This window comes from Natator depressus, chromosome 18 (genome assembly GCF_965152275.1).
Source record: "Natator depressus isolate rNatDep1 chromosome 18, rNatDep2.hap1, whole genome shotgun sequence".
In the NCBI taxonomy this organism is placed as follows: domain Eukaryota; kingdom Metazoa; phylum Chordata; order Testudines; family Cheloniidae; genus Natator; species Natator depressus.
In genome coordinates this window covers 4,293,576-4,310,708 of record NC_134251.1, presented here as the reverse complement: position 1 = coordinate 4,310,708, position 17,133 = coordinate 4,293,576, and the positions used below count along the sequence as shown (strand labels likewise).

The window sequence follows — 17,133 nt, the reverse complement described above, 5'->3', positions numbered from 1 at the left end:
GCTGTGAGATGCAGAGCACATTCAACTTCCACTTAAGTGAATGGGAGTTGAGAGCGCTCAGCACTTTCCCAGGATCAGACTTTCACTGCTTATATGAGAAAGTAAGTAGCATTGTTCGTAATTTTTTTTTAAAAGGTAAACAGAATAGCTAACCCAAGCTCCCGATTGCAGGTCTTTCTCAATGGACTATTTTGGTGAACGCAGTGCACTTGTAGCTGTGTAGGTCCCAGGATAGACAGACAGACAAAGTGGGCCAGGTAATATCTTTTATTGGGCCAGTCTCTGTTGGTGAGAGAGACAAGATTTTGAGTCACAGGTCTGGGAAAGGTACTCCAAGCATCACAGAAAAATGCAAGATACAACAGATTGTTTAGCATAAGTAGTTAGCACATATGCTAAGGAACTGGTCAAGGTGTGGCTCGAAAGCTTCTCTCTCTCACCAACAGAAATTGGTTCAATAAAAGATATTATCTCACCCACCTTGTCTCTATATTGATGAATGTTTTTCCAATTTGTTTGGGACTTGTTAGATGGGTGTTCTGAAGATGAAGAATCCCACTGTTCTCAGTGTTTCTAGAACAGCCTCTCTCAGACACAGCCCTCCATGAGAACTAGAACCTTCCAGCATTTGGGGGGAAGACTCAATAGTGCATTTTACAATTATTGGCTATGAAACTTTAAAAATGCCTCAGGTCCTGGAAAAGCTTAAGAAATATCACATTTAGATGGAATCTAAGCTTTCACTTATTATAAATTAACGTTTTAAACCCTTTTCATTGTAAAGAGCCTTGAACACATCAAACCAATTTTTCCGAATAAAACACTAAAGTTCCCAAACACCCCATCTGCATCAGAGAGTTGGTGCTTTTCCAGCATTGTTTAGAATGCTCATAAAACCCTTCTCCTGGGACCAATATGACAAACAACACTGCACACAACAGTTGGTCCAGTGAGTTTTAACAGAAACTCATGCAAGAGAAACTGCAGAACTTACAAATTCCCTAGGAATTCCTTACAAGTGCTGCTGGAATTCCTATTTAAATCTGAATTTGGTCAGCTAGTAACTAGTACTACAGCAAAACATGCATCAACATTAATAACTTTTATGATGAGATTACTGGTTCTGTGGATGAAGGGAAAGCAGTGGATGTATTGTTTCTTGACTTTAGCAAAGCTTTTGACACGGTCTCCCACAGTATTCTTGTCAGCAAGTTAAGGAAGTATGGGCTGGATGAATGCACTATAAGGTGGGTAGAAAGCTGGCTAGATTGTCGGGCTCAGCGGGTAGTGATCAATGGCTCCATGTCTAGTTGGCAGCCGGTGTCAAGTGAAGTGCCCCAGGGGTCGGTCCTGGGGCCGGTTTTGTTCAATATCTTCATAAATGATCTGGAGGATGGTGTGGATTGCACTCTCAGCAAATTTGCGGATGATACTAAACTGGGAGGAGTGGTAGATACGCTGGAGGGGAGGGATAGGATACAGAAGGACCTAGACAAATTGGAGGATTGGGCCAAAAGAAATCTGATGAGGTTCAATAAGGATAAGTGCAGGGTCCTGCACTTAGGATGGAAGAATCCAATGAACCGCTACAGACTAGGGACCGAATGGCTAGGCAGCAGTTCTGCAGAAAAGGACCTGGGGTGACAGTGGACGAGAAGCTGGATATGGGTCAACAGTGTGCCCTTGTTGCCAAGAAGGCCAATGGCATTTTGGGATGTATAAGTAGGGGCATAGCGAGCAGATCGAGGGACGTGATCGTTCCCCTCTATTCGACACTGGTGAGGCCTCATCTGGAGTACTGTGTCCAGTTTTGGGCCCCACACTACAAGAAGGATGTGGATAAATTGGAGAGAGTCCAGCGAAGGGCAACAAAAATGATTAGGGGTCTAGAGCACATGACTTATGAAGAGAGGCTGAGGGAGCTGGGATTGTTTAGTCTGCAGAAGAGAAGAATGAGGGGGGATTTGATAGCTGCTTTCAACTACCTGAAAGGGGGTTCCAAAGAGGATGGCTCTAGACTGTTCTCAATGGTAGCAGATGACAGAACGAGGAGTAACGGTCTCAAGTTGCAATGGGGGAGGTTTAGATTGGATATTAGGAAAAACTTTTTCACTAAGAGGGTGGTGAAACACTGGAATGCGTTACCTAGGGAGGTGGTAGAATCTCCTTCCTTAGAGGTTTTTAAGGTCAGGCTTGACAAAGCCCTGGCTGGGATGATTTAACTGGGAATTGGTCCTGCTTCGAGCAGGGGGTTGGACTAGATGACCTTCTGGGGTCCCTTCCAACCCTGATATTCTATGATTCTATGATTCCTTGGTTTTAAACCGAGCCTTGTTACTAGTCAGGTCGCGTGTACTTCTCCTGAAAGACAAATCCTGACACATTTATGAGAGTTAGCTGGGGCAGTAAGCAGTACTCTCTAAAATCAGCTGCACTATCCCCAAAATGGCTTGATTACCTAACCTAATGAAAGTCAAAAGGGCATTTTCTCAAAAGTTATGATGAGATGTGATAAAAACAAAAAACCCCCAAAAACCACACACCAGAGTTTAGAACAGGATACCTAGCACACCTTAGCTACAGAGCAACTCATGTGACTCCATTACTGCATGATTTGCTCCTGCACATCACTTTCATAGAGAAACTGATTACCTGAGGGACAGCAGAATGGATCCTTGGAACTCAGGAAAACTACAAGATATAAGGGTCATGCTCAATGTAGAACTTCCCCCATCCCACTCTACTACACCCCAATCCAAGGTATATTTGGTTAACGAAGTCATCCCTAAACAAGGTAGTTGCTGATTCCATAATTCATTCCCATTTATATTCTCTCAGAGACAGGCTGTACACAGAGTTCTAGCTGAGCATTGCTGTAAAGTCTCCTGCAACACAAGGCTTTCCATCTATAAAAGGAAGGTTTCTGCTGGGAAAATTCAGAGACATAATGATCAATCCTCTGTGAAAGGAAGTTGTTTTTTTAGTGAGCAATTTTTGAAGTGCACACACTGAAGCAAAAGTAAAAGACTCATCAGAACCTTCCCCTCTCAATACAGACAGAATTGTTATCAGCATGGATGGCACAGGGACTAATTTTACATATCTGAACCATAGAAAAAACAAGCAGGCTATAACCAAATTATAAAGTTAATCAAATGTCATGATGCACACAGAAGTCATAGAGAAAATCTGCACTCCGATTCCAATGCTGCCAGTTCAGACACCAGAGGTCTTTTTGTTTTTCTAACATGCATTCTCATGGACAACTGACAAGTGGATCCTTAAACAACGGTGATGTCGCTAGAGAAGCCCCATCTCAACCTCAGCCCACAAAATGTCAAATCAACTGACAAACTAAAACCAGGGACAAAGGCCTTGTCTTAGACCAGAACTTCAGGATCCTTTTTCCAGCAACAGAGAGCATTTCTCTAGCACTGCCTTTAGTAAAGAAAGTAAAGTTTCAGCCAATTGCCCAATATTCAGGATGCAGAGGATAAAGGAGTTTACTCCCTCATAACTTTGTTCAAAAATTCCTGCTTTTACAAAAGGAGAGCAATAATTGGGCAGGCTCATATATAATGGAAATGATCCACAAGCACAGTGACATTTACTCTACATGGAAAAATCAACACTCCTTTCGCTTCATCTGAACCTAGCAGTAAATGGAACAAATGAGCTGTGCAATAATTTGAATTGAGTTTCTCTAAGACAGCACAGGAAGATAAGATTTGACACCAGCAAAGCTCTTCCATGCTTCCCCAAATTACTGCAATTTTAGTCTCCTTCTCATTTCCAAGCAGGTTTCAGCGAGCCCAGAACCAAATTATATAGGAATAGTTTATATGAGAGATACACAGAGAGATTCTAACCAAAAAACCTCAGATCTCCCTAAATCAGGGGTGGACAAACTACGGCCCACAGACCGCATCCAGCCTGTCAGGCCTTTTAAGCTGGCCCTCGAGCTCCCTCTGGGGAGCAGGGTCAAGGGCTTGCCCCACTCCGGCACTCCAGTCGGCGAGCAGGATTGGAAGCTTGCTGCACAGCTCCCAGAAGCAGCGGCATGATGTCCCCCCTCCAGCTCCGACACGTAGGGCCAGCCAGGGGGCTCTCTGCATGCTGCCCCTCCCCCAAGCACCGCACCCCACAGCTCCCATTAGCTGGGAACCATTGGCACAGGAGCCGGAGGAGGGACATGCTGCTGCTTCTGGGAGCTGCTTGAGGTAAGCGCTGCCAGGAGCCTGCACTCTTGAGCCCCCACCCCCCTGCGTCCCAACCCCCTGCCCCAGCCCTAATCCCCCTCCTGCCCTCCGAACCCCTCAGTCCCAGCCCAAAGCACCCTCCTGCACCCCAAACCCCAGAGCCTGCACCCCCAGGCAGAGCCCTCACACCCCACCTCCCCACACCCCAGAGCGCCCTCACACATCCTGAACTCATCCTTTCTGATGCCACCCCAGATCCCGCACCCCCTCCCACACCCCGACACCCAATTTCGTGAGCATTCATTGCCCGCCATACAATTTTTATACCCAGATGTGGCCCCGAGGCCAAAAACTTGGCCCACCTCTGCCCTAAAGAGAAAAGTAACTCATCAAGGGCATGTCTATATTTTCCATCCCCAGAAGCAGAGACTGTAGAGTCAAAACTGGAGAAACTAAGGGCTAGTCCACAGTAGAAGTGCTACATCAGCGCACACACTGTAGTGTGTCTCGTGAAGACGCTCTATGCTGACTCTCAGGTCAGTGTAACTTATGTAGCTTGGGGGTGGCTTATTCACACCCCTGAGCAATGTAAGTTATACCAAAATAAGTAGTAATGTAGACCTGACCTAAGATTTCTCATGGATTTAAGAGAATGGGTCCACTGAGCCATGAGCCAAAAGATTACTTAAGGAAGAAACCCTGTGACTTTACACACCTTAACTGGATGTGCCAGGAAATAATGAAGTGGCACCATAGAGGGAAATGTGAGCATAGTGTAGCCCCCTTCCTAGAAGTGCCATGTGTCCACTGTAAAGAACCAGGTACCCCTTCATGGATGAGGAAAAGGTCCAAAAAGCTAAAGAATACGAAATGCTAAAGGAACAGAGAAATTGCCGGCCATGTCCAAGGCAAACCACTGCTGAAACCTGAGGAGCCGAAAAGCCAGGGTTGCCTATGATTTAATGGGCATCCTTGCAAAATCGCCATAAAATTACCAGCTATGGTACAGAGTCTGCTTGCCCTCTCTTGACACGTTATTAAAAATACATATATTTCATTTGCCAGCAGAGAAGAGTTACTCACAAAAGAGGCACTAGCAGAGAAAGAAGGCTCTGAAAAGTTGGAAAGCTCCCCTAGACTGGAGGACTTAACAGCAGTAGCTAGCATGAAGCAGTGTGAAGCAGAAAGAGGCGCTCCCTGCACACCTGGTTACTGCTCTTCTCATAGTATGCTCCAGTGGCTCCAAAATGGCTATTACCTGCTATCACTGCCCTGGTCATGCTCCCTTGCTGGACACTCATCCAGCTGGTGTTTTAGGACCCACATGCTGGGCCCAAGTGCTTTTTAAAGATCCCCTTTGGTCTGAGTAGGCTCCAGGCCCTTTTTTTCTTTAGCCTCCGGACTTACTCCCTGGGCACAGACTCTCTGGTACCCCTTCATGGAAGCTGCCGTAGGACCCAAGACCAGTTTTGAACCCGTCACACCTCTCTCACCCTTCCCAGAACTCCACCCTTGTGAGTGCTCTGGTTTAGAGTTTACCCTTTCAAAGACACATGATAATTGAAGTAAAGAGACAGTCTTTGTGAAGGATATCTAAAACAATCACTCTTCACTTTCGACAGTACAAGAGATATACAGAGCCATTCAAAATATGTATGCCATTCCCTGCCTCAGTTTCCTCAACATTCTTGAGTGGTCTTTGTTATGTGGGACAGAGTCCTTCCAGGATTCCAAGTCTCCTCTCTTGGACCTCCAGCTCATGGTTTCTCCTCTGAATCAGTCTCCCCTCAGACCTCTGCAGCCACTTAAGCCTGGTCTACACTATGGGGGGGGGGGGTGGAAATCAATCTAAGATATGTAACTTCAGCTACGAGAATAGCGTAGCTGAAGTCGACATATCTTAGCTCAACTTAGAATCACTTACTTCACATCCTTGCAGCACGGGATTGACGGCCGCCGCTCCCCCGTCGACTCCGCTTCCACCTCTCGCCCTGGTGGAGTTCCGGAGTCGACAGCAGAGCGATCAGGGATCAATTTATCGCGTCTACACTAGATGCGATAAATAGATCCCCGATAGATCGATCACTACCCACCGATTCGGCGGGTAGTGTAGACGTGGCCTTAGAGTCATAGAATTCAAGGCCAGAAGATCATGTAGTCTGACCTCCTGCATGGCACATGTCATCAAATCCCACCTAGCCATCCCCACACCAAGCCCAACAACGCAGACTGGACCAAATTATTACAGCCCTCTGGAGACTAAACTATTGTATGCCACAGGCAGAGAACAGGTGGGACCAAAGTGCACCAATGACTGAGGCCCCAGGACTGGCAGGGAATTAATTTGGTGAGATATACCCAGGTAAACCTAGCAAATGACCTGCACTACATGCTGCAGAGAAAGGAGAAACACCCCCACTTCTTGTGCTCAAAGGTCCCTGCTAATCTGACCTGGGAGAAAATTCCTTCCCAGCTCCCAGAATGGAAATCAGTTTTACCCTGAACATGTGAGCAAGACCCACCACCATGCAGCTGAGAAAGAATACTCTGTACCAATTCAGAGCACTGGCCCACACCATACAGCATCCCATCTCCAGCCACAGCCATCTCTAAATCTTCAGATGAAAAAGAGAAAAATAAAATAAGACTATCTCAGGAAGGGAAAAGTTTCCTTCCTGACCGTTAGGGGAAACTAGCTGAAGGCCTGAAGCATGAGATTCAGGACATAAGAGACTGGGCCAGAAAGGATCCCCTGGGCCATCAAGCCTCGCCCCCCACCTTCGCCCCGCATCATAGAAGGCAACCATGTCAAACAATCCCACTCATAAATTTATCAAACACTATCTTAAAACTAACTAGGTTGTTTGTCACCACTACTTGGCATAGAGAGTACATTTATAAAGTTTGTGAATGATACCAAGCTGGGAGGGGTTGCACGTACTTTGGAGGATAAGATTAAAATTCAAAATGATCTGGACAAACTGGAGAAATGGTCTGAAGTAAATAGGATGAAGTTCAATAAGGACAAATACAAAGTACTCCACTTAGGAAAGAACAATCAGTTGCACACATACCAAATGGGAAACGACTGCATAGGAAGGAGTACTGCAGAAAGGGATCTGGGGCCATAGTGGATCACAAGCTAAATATGAGTCAACAGTGTAACGCTGTTGCAAAAAAAAGCAAACGTCATTCTGGGATGTATTAGCATGAGTGTTATAAGCAAGACACAAGAACAGGTTTCAGAGTAGCAGCCGTGTTAGTCTGTATTTGCAAAAAGAAAAGGAGTACTAGTCTCTAAGGTGCCACAAGTACACCTTTTCTTTTTGCGAAGACACAAGAAGTAATTCTTTCACTCTACTCTGAGCTGATTAGGCCTCAACTGGAGTACCGTGTCCAGTTCTGGGTGCCACATTTCAGCAAAGATGTGGAAAGAGTCCAGAGAAGAGCAACAAAAATTATTAAAGGTCTAGAAAACATGACCTATGAGAGAAAACTGAAAAAAATGGCTTTGTTTAGTCTGAAGAGAAAACTGAGGGGGGACATAAGTGTTCAAGTACAAAAAAAATGGTATTACAAGGAGAGGTAAATTGTTCTCGTTAACCTCTGAAGATAGGACAAGAAACAATGGGCTTAAATTGCAGAAAGGGAGATTTAGGTTGGACATTAGGAAAAACTTCCTGCCTGTCAGGATAGTTAAGCACTGGAATAAGCTGCCTAAGGAGGTTGAGGAATCTCCATGACTGGAGATTTTTAAGAGCAGGTTAGACAAACACCTGTCAGGGATGGTCTAGAAAATACTTAGTCCTGCCACAAGTGCAGAGGATTGGACTAGATGACCTCTCGAGGTCCCTTCCAGTCCTACAATGCTATGATTCTATTGGGAGGCTGTTTCAGAGCCCCACACCTCTGATGGTTAGAAACCTTCTTATGATGTCCAGCCTAAATTTATTCATGGCCAGTTTATCCCCAGTTGTTTTTGTGTGAATAACTTCCTTTAGCTTAAATAGGTCTCTACCTCACTGGTGTCTTCCCCCAATGTATTTATAAAAAACAATCAGATCCCCTCTCAGCCTTCTTTCTGGTAGGCAGAGCTGTCCCTTGGGTAGGGTGATTTGGGGCGACCGCCCTAGGCTCTGCACTTTGAGGGACCCCGCAGTTTGATAAAATCGGGACTGTCCCAATATTTAGCCCTTTGTCCTGCATCCCGACTGATGTATAATAGGGACGCCATTTGTCCCGATATTCAGGTGAGGAGGCAGGTGGGAAGGTGAGGCGGGCAGGCGAGCGGGGTGAGGAGATGAACAGGGAAGCGAGCAGCAGGTGGGCAGGCGGGAGGGGAGGGGAGAAGGCAGGTGGTTGGGCGGCAGTGAGTAGAAGAGCGGCGGTCGGGCAGATGCTGCCGGACGGAAAGGAGACTAGCAGGGAGGCTGATTTATCCCAGGCCCCGCACCTCCTAGAGCCGGCCCTGCTGCTAGGCTAAACAAGCCAAGCTCTTTCAGACTTCTCTCTTAAGACAGGCTCTCCATTCTCTGTCCTGTTGCAGTTTGAATTCATTCTTTCTTGAACACAGGTGAGCAAAATCATACACAGTATTCCAGATGAGGTCGTACCAATGCCTTGTACAATGGCTTTAATACTTCCCTTATCTCTACTGGACTACACTGACTCTGCAGCGGCCTAACTACATCACGCTTTACTTTACGCTGCTCATGGAGGTGGAGTTATTAAGTTGGCGTAGCCAGGTAGTTACATTGGCGGGAGTGAAATTTAAATGTAGACACTTCCACAGTTAGGTTGACATAAGCTGCTTTGCATTGACCTATCTCTATCGTGTAGACCAGACCAAAAAAGATTTCCTCTTCACTCAGGAAACACGTCCCTTTCTTCCTTTCTCTTCAACGTCTCAGTCTCTGTGGTTTTAAGGCCTTTAGGAACACTGCTGTCTCTGTTTTCCACTCCTCCTCCTCTAGAGATTTGGAGGGCTGGTTTCACCTAGGTTGCAGTTACCCCTTTGTTCTGCCAGAACCAGTTTAGTCACTTGGCTATAGTTCTTAAGGACTCTCTGATTCAGAAGTACAGACTCAGGCACCCCTCCCTGTCTCTTTAGCACAAGGAGTGTCTCTGGAAAGATGTTAATTCCTTGGGTATGACTACGGCAATAAAATAAGGAGTGCAAGTGAGTCTCAGAGCCCAGGGCTCGTGCTACAGTACTAAAAATAGCCCAAGGGTTTCAGAGCCCAACCTTCAGCCTGAGCTATAGATTGTAGACTAGGGCTCTATAGACTCAGGCTTTCAGACTTGCTGCTGCAAGGTGGGGTGTTTGTTTTTTGCAGTGTAGATGTACCCCTTGAAACCAAAGCCTGGGCTACACTTAAAAATTAGACCGACTTAGCTTCATCGTACAGGACTGTGAAAAAATTTGAACCCTCAGTGCCATAGTTAGGTTGACCTAATCCCAGTGTAGACATGGCTAGGTCGACAGAATTCTTCCCACAACCTAGCCATCACCTCTCAGAGATGGATTAACACATTGATGGAAAAACCCCTTCTGTCAATGTAGGGAGCATTTATACCACAGTACTGTAATGGCACAGCCATAGGTGTGCCACTGTAGCTGCTGTAGTGTAGACATGCCCCAAGCAGACAGCAATACAAGTGGGCAAACTGAGGCACACAATATTCATAGAAATCCAGAAGTTTCCCAGGTTTTCCACTGAAGGCATATATGAAAGATTCCAACAAGCGACTGGCAAAATAACACAAAGGAAAGAAAACTCTTTCAATCCTACCACTGACACAATTACAGCCTTAATTATATGTCCTGAGCTAGATTTCTCTGAGGTGAACTTGCACTTTAAGCATCACTTCAAAACACAGCACTATGTTTCCCTGAAGACGACACCAGGATTCCCTCCCTGGAAATAAAGTGTGGATTTGGAGTAGGTGCCTACAGAGCCTGTTTATCCCAGCAGGAAGCTCAGGAAATGATAGTTCTGGCTGAGTGGGGAGTTTTAGTCTAAGCCCTCAGTTACAATGGGTTGAGGTTCCTCCTCCCCCACAATTATCTTTGGGACAGAAATTTTTCATGCTTGTTCACAGCCCAGAAATGATTTTCTGGAAGGTTTGAAGAAAATCCATTTCTCATTTATTTGGCATTTATATATAGCTGCTGAAAAATTGTCCAGGTGCCGTTGTGCAGTCAAACAGCTAAAAAATAGTGCGGATTTCAAACTGATCCGGTGCAGGCAGAATTCTGTGCCTGCAGGAGCCCCAGTGAAGTCAAAAGGGCCCTACATGGGCCCAGGGGTCCAAGCGCACCAACTCACAGTAGGATCAAAGGAATGCAAACTTCACCATGTTTGAAAAATAAAAGGAGCAGAGTTACAAAGTCAGAGAAAATGAAGGCAGGACACAGCCCACAGGGATGGTGTAATGTCCTGGGACAGCTGGAGGAGAGGGCATGCTGGAGGTGGGCTAGGTGTGCTGGGGGATGTGGTGGAGCCAAGATCCACCATGCTTGATCCTCCACTGGCATACACTCTATTACAGACCTTACACCAGTGTGAAGTTCAAGTAGGTCCCCTGCTGCTCCAACATCCTTCAGGGCCAAACAGCCAAGGAACAGGGAGCTGCAACTGGCTCTCTGCAGCTGCAGCTCTCCACTATGTCCATGCAGCAGAGAATTGAGGCAAACACCATCAGTGTGTTACCTAGGGAGGTGGTGGAATCTCCTTCCTTTGAAGTTTTTAAGATCAGGCTTGACAAAGCCCTGGCTGGGATGATTTAGTTGGGGATTGGTCCTGCTTTGAGCAGGGGGTTGGACTAGATGACCTCCTGAGGTCCCTTCCAACGCTGATATTCTATGATAGACTAAAAGTCAACACTCTGCCCTGACCCTGCCTCTTCCCCACAGAAGATCGGCTTCCTGTGATGGCTCCATGCATGTAAGCATCCTTGAGCTCAAGAGCCATGTTCCAGTCTCCTCAGGACAGGTGAGGATGAAGGAATTAATGAACCTGCTTTGACTTCTCAGATCCACTTCTTTCTTTGCGATCCAGTACCTTGCTTGTAATCCTTTCCCCGGATATTTTTGAGCAATTCTGCACTAACCGGAGGCCCAGTTTGAAGGTTTTGGCACTAAGGTACCAGACATTCATGTAAGAACTGAAGTCCTGGGCTGAGGCACCAACATGAATGCTTTTGGCTTCTTCATTGATTCAGCACTAGTAAGGGCCCAAGATTTAGAAAACCTGGTAATTAGGCCTGTCATAAATATAAAGGGAAGGGTAACCACCTTTCTGTATACAGTGCTATAAAATCCCTCCTGGCCAGAGGCAAAACCCTTTCACCTGTAAAGGGTTAAGAAGCTAAAATAACCTCGCTGGCACCTGACCCAAAATGACCAATGAGGGGACAAGATACTTTCAAATCTGGAGGCGGGGACGGGGGGACAAAGGGTTTGTCTGTCTGTGTGATGCTTTTGCCGGGAACAGATCAGGAATGCAGCCTTACAACTCCTGTTAAGCTAGTAAATAATCTAGCCAGAAATGCGTTAGATTTCCTTTTGTTTAATGGCTGGTAAAATAAGCTGTGCTGGGTGGAATGTAGATTCCAGTTTTTGTGTCTTTTTGTAACTTAAGGTTTTGCCTAGAGGGATTCTCTATGTTTTGAATCTGATTACCCTGTAAAATATTTACCATCCTGATTTTACAGAGGTGATTCTTTTACCTTTTCTTTAATTAAAATTCTTCTTTTAAGAACCTGATTGATTTTTCATTATTCCAAAAATGCAACGGTTTGGGTCTGTGTTCACCTGTACAAATTGGTGAGGATGCTTATCAAGCCTTCCCCAGGAAAGGGGTATAGGGCTTGGGGGGATATTTTGGGGGAAGACATCTCCAAGTGGGCTCTTTCCCTGTTCTTTGTTTAAAATGCTTGGTGGTGGCAACATACAGTTCAAGGACAAGGCAAGGTTTATACCTTGGAGAAGTTTTTAACCTAAGCTGGTAAGAATAAGCTTAGGGGGTCTTTCATGCAGGTCCCCACATCTGTACCCTAGAGTTTAGAGTGGGGAAGGAACCTTGACAAGGCCTCTCTTCAAGGACAGTGCAGAAGCTGAAGGTGGAGCCAGTGATTTAGTCCTCAGGGAAGTGACAGGTCTAAGTGCCAAGGATGTCTGTTCATGGTCCATCACAGAATGGTGGCCCAAGTGCTCTTTGAAGGCTGTGCTTTGGCCTTAAATACCTCCACTATAAGGCAGGCTTCAAGCCTAAGCCGATCTGAGGAATGAAAGCCCAGCATATAGATCACTGAACTGATGAATGAGCCTCCTTCAGACAGATGAGGCATCAAACAAGCACATCAGGCACAAGGGAGGACAGGAGGAACATGCATTAAAGCCTTTATTAGACTTTGCTCCAGTCACGGTGCAGGCCCTGAGCCGAGCTGCAAGGCATCAGAGTATGTAAAACAATCTAAAACTGACCAAAATCAGAAAGAATCTAGAAAACCAAACTAATCTATAGAAACTAACTGTATAAGAAACTTTATGAGAGAAGGTGCTCAGACATGGCCTAAGGGGGTGCAACAGGCAGGTTCCTGGGCTCTCTCCTGCAGAGAAGAAATGGGAGCTTCACTTCCTTCCTCTAACTTGGGATGCTGAATGTTCAGTGCCACCAGATAGCACTTGTGCAGCTGCAACAAGCACTGCTTTTCACAGAGCTCCAGAATTCGAGGCATTGAGGGCAACAGTCCTGTGATTGAGAACACTCCGAGATCTTTGGAGAAGAGCTTTGAATATCCTGACTTTTGAGCTGTTAAGGTCTTCTCCTTAGTATCTCAGTAATGTAGATTTTTTCCAATGAGTAAACACGTTGGTTTGGGTTTTAAAAAGGGGGAAACCTGCCCTAATAACAGGATGCTATGTCACACTGTCACAGGACAGCATGTCATACTGTCATAGTGATACCTTATTCCATCATATGTGGGGGGAAGTAGGGAGGTTTACATAGAGCAACCCTGCAGGATGTGAAAGAGAACAATATTGCAGTCTGGAGCATCTCAGGAAATTTGGGATGGGTGCGTGGGTCTGTGGCCACATATTGAAAGGCAGAATGTCACTGAGGCCAGTGGAATGCACAGCAGAAAAAGTAATCCTTGTTAAAAAATAGTTAAGACTCCTACTCTCATACATGGGAAAATGTAAAGAGGACACTTTATGCAACAGGACAGACTGTCTTAGCAACTGCTCCATCGGAAACACATCTGGGCCCACAGTAAGGAAATGAATTGGAAAGAAAAGTTAAACAGAAACATACATATTTGAAAATAATAGTATTGCTGTTTTAGAACTGACCTCACAGTTTGTTCAGTGGCTTTTTGAGTTCACATGATGGCTGGTGCTCGGCTGCCGCTGTTCAGGACATGAAACGTCCTTTCACACAAAAGGAGCATCGAGCAAAGTCACCAATAGCCCCTGTTTTTAGAATGGAACTTTCTTCGTTAGAAGTACTCAGGAACGACCAGCCAGAGTGATGCACATCTATAACAGTCTAACATGACTCAGGACAAATCCGTGATGCAGAGAACTGAGCAGCTCTTCCACTGTGAGGCTTCACTGAGCACAGGGAAGTATGAAAGTCTGCTCCGCACAGGCGCACCCCCTCTCAGCTGGGTATGGCATAGGGGGCATAATGGGGTTGGCACCCACCTGTCATGAGTGCCCCCTTCTGGTTGGGCATGTCTCTCTAGCCCTCCCTGGGCTGTGGTGTTTAAGTAGTCCAGCCCTGGTATGGGGCTGTATCCCCAGGGCTTCCTCCCTGGAGACACTATCTTGCCGCAGCCCTCGCCAGGCTTGGTCCCTAGTCAGTCCTAGCAACCAGCCAGGAGGTCCTTCAATGCTTTCCTGGTTCCTGATAGCAAACCGCACATGGCCCTGGATATGGCCCTGGCCCTGGCTTTTTTTTAATATTCTTGGCAATAGCAATGCAGTAATATCAATACTTTCATCCTCAGAGTCTGATTCTAACTCCCATACGTTTAGCCAAAGTCAGTAGTTCTGGTGTCTTTGTTCTTTCCACTGTATTTTGCAAAATGTTTCCTCATACAGTCTGCCTTTACACTCACTTTTTCTTTGCAATTTCTGCACCTAAGACTCTCTTTGCTATCTTTGTGAACTTTCTCAGAATAACCCTGAATTGGGTCAAGCACTGGACAGCACAGCATGGGGAGGAGGTGACCAGCCCTCTGTGGAGAAAGAAGTGGTCGGGACTATTTAGAAAAACTGGATGAGCACAAGTCCATGGGGCCGGATGTGCTGCATCCGAGCTTGCTAAAGGAGTTGGCAGATGTGATTGCAGAGCCACTGGCCATTATCTTTGAAAACTCATGGCAATCGGGGAGGTCCCGGACGACTGGAAAAAGGCTAATGTAGTGCTAATCTTTAAAAAAGGGAAGAAGGAGGATTCTGGGAACTACAGGCCAGTCAGCCTCACCTCAGTCCCTGGAAAAATCATGGAGCAGATCCTCAAGGAATCAATTCTGAAGCACTTAGAGGAGAGGAAAGTGATCAGGAACAGTCAGCATGGATTCACCAAGGGCAAGTCATGCCTGACTAATCTAATTGCCTTCTATGACGAGATAACTGGCTCTGTGGATGAGGGGAAAGCAGTGGACGTGTTGTTCCTTGACTTTAGCAAAGCTTTTGACACTGTCTCCCACAGTATTCTTGCCAGCAAGTTAAAGAAGTATGGGCTGGATGAACGGACTATAAGGTGGATAGAAAGCTGGCTAGATCATCGGGCTCAACGGGTAGTGATCAATGGCTCCATGTCTAGTTGGCAGCCGGTATCAAGTGGAGTGCCCCATGGGTCGGTCCTCGGGCTGGTTTTGTTCAATATCTTCATTAATGATCTGGAGGATGGTGTGGATTGCACCCTCAGCAAGTTTGCAGATGACACTAAATTGGGAGGAGAGGTAGATACGCTGGAGGGTAGGGATAGGATACAGAGGGCCCTAGACAAATTAGAGGATTGGGCCAAAAGAAATCTGATGAGGTTCAACAAGGACAAGTTCAGAGTCCTGCACTTAGGATGGAAGAATCCCATGCACCGCTACAGACTAGGGACCGAATGGCCAGGCAGCAGTTCTGCAGAAAAGGACCTAGGGGTTACAGTGGACGAGAAGTTGGATATGAGTCAACAGTGTGCCCTTGTTGCCAAGAAGGCCAATGGCATTTTGGGATGTATAAGTAGGGGCATTGCCAGCAGATCGAGGGATGTGATCGTTCCCTCTATTCGACATTGGTGAGGCCTCATCTGGAGTACTGTGTCCAGTTTTGGACCCCACACTACAAGAAGGATGTGGAAAAATTGGAAAGCGTCCAGCGGAGGGCAACAAAAATGATTAGGGGACTGGAACACATGACTTCTGAGGAGAGGCTGATGGAACTGGGATTGTTTAGTCTGCAGAAGAGAAGAATGAGGGGGGATTTGATAGCTGCTTTCAACTACCTGAAAGGGGGTTCCAAAGAGGATGCATCTAGACTGTTCTCAGTGGTAGCAGATGACAGAACGAGGAGTAATGGTCTCAAGTTGCAGTGGGGGAGGTTTAGGTTGGATATTAGGAAAAACTGTTTTACGAGGAGGGTGATGAAGCACTGGAATGCGTTACGTAGGGAGGTGGTGGAATCTCCTTCCTTTGAGGTTTTTAAGGTCAGGCTTGGCAGAGCCCTGGCTGGGATGATTTAGTTGGGGATTGGTCCTGCTTTGAGCAGGGGGTTGGACTAGATGACCTCCTGAGATCCCTTCCAATGCTAATATTGTATGATTCTATGAAGTGGTTTCCATCTTTGCTCATGCTGAAATATTTTGACTTGAGTCACCGTACTCACTGAGTCCAATGGGAGCAGCTGAACTCCAGGCAGCCAGATTAAGACATGGAGTCCTTGACTAGACAGTTTGGCAGTTTACTTCAAACAGAAACTGAAACGTCTAAATCTGGGAATTCCCCTTCTTTGTTTGCTAAACAAACATGTAATATTCATTGCTAAACAAAGAAGAGGAATTCTTAGATTAAAAAGTTTTTGTTTCTGTTTGAAGTAGCCAAGGCAATAGCATACAGCTTTAGGTTAAGGCTCTTTTTTATTTTATTTATAAAATTAAACACCCCACATTACTGCAAAACTATTATCAAAATCCTAAACATTTTTCAGTAATTTTCATTAGTATACTGAAACAACAATTTTATTTTCCCCAGTTTAAAGTAGTATTTACCAATATCCTGTCCTAGTTTTTCTGCAGGGACTTGCCAGTCCTATCCAGTGGTCTACTCCCTCTCCCAATCACCCACCACTGAGCTGGACTTTTCCTCTTTTATCTCCTCCCTCCAGGCTTGACACCTTGCACATGTATAAAGGGGTGAGGATGACTGGGCCCACAGGCTCTCATGAACTCTTTCTTGGTAAGTGAGGAGTCTGTATACCCCATCATACCAAGTTTAATTTTGCCATCTCATATATCAGTCCTTTACAATAATAAACTGATACTGTTCCTGAAGAGACCACCACAAATAGGAGGCAAGCAGCCAGTACTAGTGAGGACTAGAGGTGAAAGTAAGCTGGTACGCCCCGGTATGGCGTACCGGTAAGAGCCGGTGCACCGTACTGGGGCAGCCCGACTTCCCCGGGGGCAATTTAAAGGGCCTGGGGCTCCCAGTAGTGGCTGGAGCCCCAGGCCCTTTAAATTGCCTCCAGAGCCCCGCTGCTGGAGCCCTGGGGTAGCGGCTGCAGGGCTCCGGCAGCTATTTAAAGGGCCTGGGGTTCCCCTGCTTCTATCGCCCGGGCCCTTTTAATAGTTGCTAGAGCCCCGCCGCCACTACTCCAGGGTTCCAGTGGCTATTTAAAGGACCGGGGCGGCAGAGGCAGCTGGAGCCC

At 46.2% G+C, this 17,133-nt stretch overlaps 1 protein-coding gene across 2 annotated transcripts in view; it reads right to left on the bottom strand.

The window, feature by feature from the left end:
* The window catches only part of ZBTB40 (zinc finger and BTB domain containing 40), a 75,070-nt gene that overhangs the window by 43,467 nt on the left and 14,470 nt on the right, over positions 1-17,133 (bottom strand). The window lies entirely within an intron of this gene.